The sequence below is a fragment of the Penaeus monodon genome, chromosome 14 (assembly GCF_015228065.2).
Source record: "Penaeus monodon isolate SGIC_2016 chromosome 14, NSTDA_Pmon_1, whole genome shotgun sequence".
NCBI lineage: Eukaryota > Metazoa > Arthropoda > Malacostraca > Decapoda > Penaeidae > Penaeus > Penaeus monodon.
Window position 1 is genome coordinate 47,546,509 of NC_051399.1, and position 2,500 is coordinate 47,549,008.

Here is a 2,500-nt window from a genome sequence, read left to right on the forward strand (position 1 = left end):
AAATAATGATAAAAAATAAAAATTATTTTTTTACATTTATTATTATTATTATTATAATAAAATATAACAAAATCTAGCAACGAGGTCCCCCCCACACCTCTCTCCATCCCCCAATCCCCCTCATCTCCTCCTCCTTCCCAAATCCCCCACCTCCCCCCCCCCGAAATCCCCCTCCTCCCCCCCAATCCCCCTCCTCCCCCCCAATCCCCCTCCTCCCCCCCAATCCCCCCCCCTATCCCTTTCAGTGGCCCCGTCAACGGATCAAACATCTCGGCTGACGTCAGCGTAGACGAGGCCAGCGCTCTGCCCCGGGAATGTAAACGACAGGGAGGGGGGGAGGGGATGGGGAGGAAGGGGAGAGGGGAGGAAGAGAGGGGGGAAGGGGAGGAAGGGGAGAAGAAGGGATGGGGAGGAAGGGGAGATGGGGAGAAAGGGGAAGGGTAAAGGGAGATGGGGAGGGGAGGAAGGGGAGAGGGTAAAGGGAGATGGGGGGGAGGAATAGAGGGTAAGGGGTGGGGAGGAGGGAGGGGTGAAGGAGGGGGAAAGGAAGAGGGTAAGGGAGGGAAGGAGAGGAGAGGAAGGGGGGAAGGAGAGAGGTGAAGGGAAGGAGAGGATAAGGGGGAGGGTAAAAAGGTGGGGAGAGGGGAAGGGAGAGAAAATAATGGGGAGGAAGAGGGAAAAGGGTGGGGAGAGGGGAGGGGTGGAGGAGGAGGTAAGATATAGACGAAAGGAAGGATGGGAGGGGGAAGAGGGAAGAGTAAAGATGGGAAGGAGAAAAGTGCGGAGAGAAGGAAGGGAGGAGTGCGTAAGGGTAAGGAATGGGAGGAAGGAAAGGGGGAAGGAGGAGGAGGAGTAGAAGGGAAAAGGGGAGGAGGAGGAAGGAGGGGGAGAAGGAAAGGAAAAAGGGGGGAAAGGAAGGAGGTGGGAAAAGGAGGAGGGAAGAGGGGACAAGAAAGAATGGGGTGGTAGGAAAGGGAGAAAAAGGGAGGGGGGGGGGGGGGGGGGGGGGGTTTTTCTGGGTTTGTTTAGCTTAAATTTTTTCTTCTTTTTTCTCCTCTCCTCTTTTCTCCTCTCTCTCTCCCTCCTTTTCTCTTTTCTCTCTTTTCTCTCTCTTTCTTTTCCTTTCTCTCTGTCCTCTTTTCTTCCTCCCCCCCCCCCCTCTCCCCCCCTCTTTTTCCCCCCCCCCCTCTCTCTTCTCCTTTTCCCTCCCCCCTCTCCCCCCCCCCCCCCCCCCCCTTTCCCCTTTTTTTCCCCCCCCCCCCCCTCTTTCTTCCTTCACCCCCCTCTCCCCCCCTCTCTCCTCTCTCTTCCCCTCTCTCTCTCTCTCTTTTCTTTCCTCTCTCTTTTTCTTTCTTCTCTCTCCTCTCCTTTCTCTCTCTTTTCTCCTCCTCTCCCCCCCTCTCCTCCTTTTTTCCCCAATTTAAACAAAAGAGAGCTGCCCCATAGCATTCCTTTTAACCGCCCCCTTTAATCTGTGTTGCAGTTGGCAATTTTAATTTAAAAAAGTGAACGAACAGACGCTGCAACGGTGACGTTGGGAAGACAGTCTCAACGATAACGGAATAGTTTTGTGGGAAAAGTTATTAGTGATCCGAAGGATTTGTGTGTAGAACTTTTAGCTGATGAAACAAAAGCTATAGTTATAAGAACAGTATTTGCTATTGAGACATTTTGTTTTTATAAAACTTTTAGTTAAAAGAACAGTTATAGCTATCTGAGACAGTTTTTGTTTTTAAGAACAGATTTGCTTCTGAAACATTATCTGTTATAAGAAAAAGCTATTTTTTATATTAGAACAGTTTTTACTATCAGAGAAGTTATTTGTATATAGAACAGTTATTGGCAATTTTAGTTTTAGGGAAAATCCAGATTAGTGGTTCGGCTTTGCGGAGTGTGAAATTAATTAGACGGATCAGCTATTAATATTCTCTCTCCCTGCAAAGTCTGGTTTAATTATGATTCCTTTTATGATTGTAAATGGAGGGAATGTAAGCACCCACACACGCACATTTACAAATAACCACACGCACACGCATGCGCACACATGAAAACATAAATCAAAACACACACACACATACACATTCACGCCAACACACACACACACATACACAAACACATAGACAAATACAAACAAACACACAAACGAGCAAAAACAAACAAACACACAAACAGCAAGCAAAAACACACACAGACAAACAAATACACAAACACACATATTCGTATACATAGTGATAATAACAACAATAACAGCAATAATGATAATAATAATAATAATAATGATGGTGATGATGATTATAATAATAATAACAATACTACTACCAGTACTACTACCAGTAAAATAAATAATAATGTAAATTATAAACTACTTATTATTGTTATGATTATACATAGGTACGGAGAGGGAGAGAGAGAGGAATTCACATCATACTTTTGTGTTTGTTTGTTTCTTTGTTGATTAGCACTATTTTAAGTTATGCAAAATACCGGCAATAATTAAAGA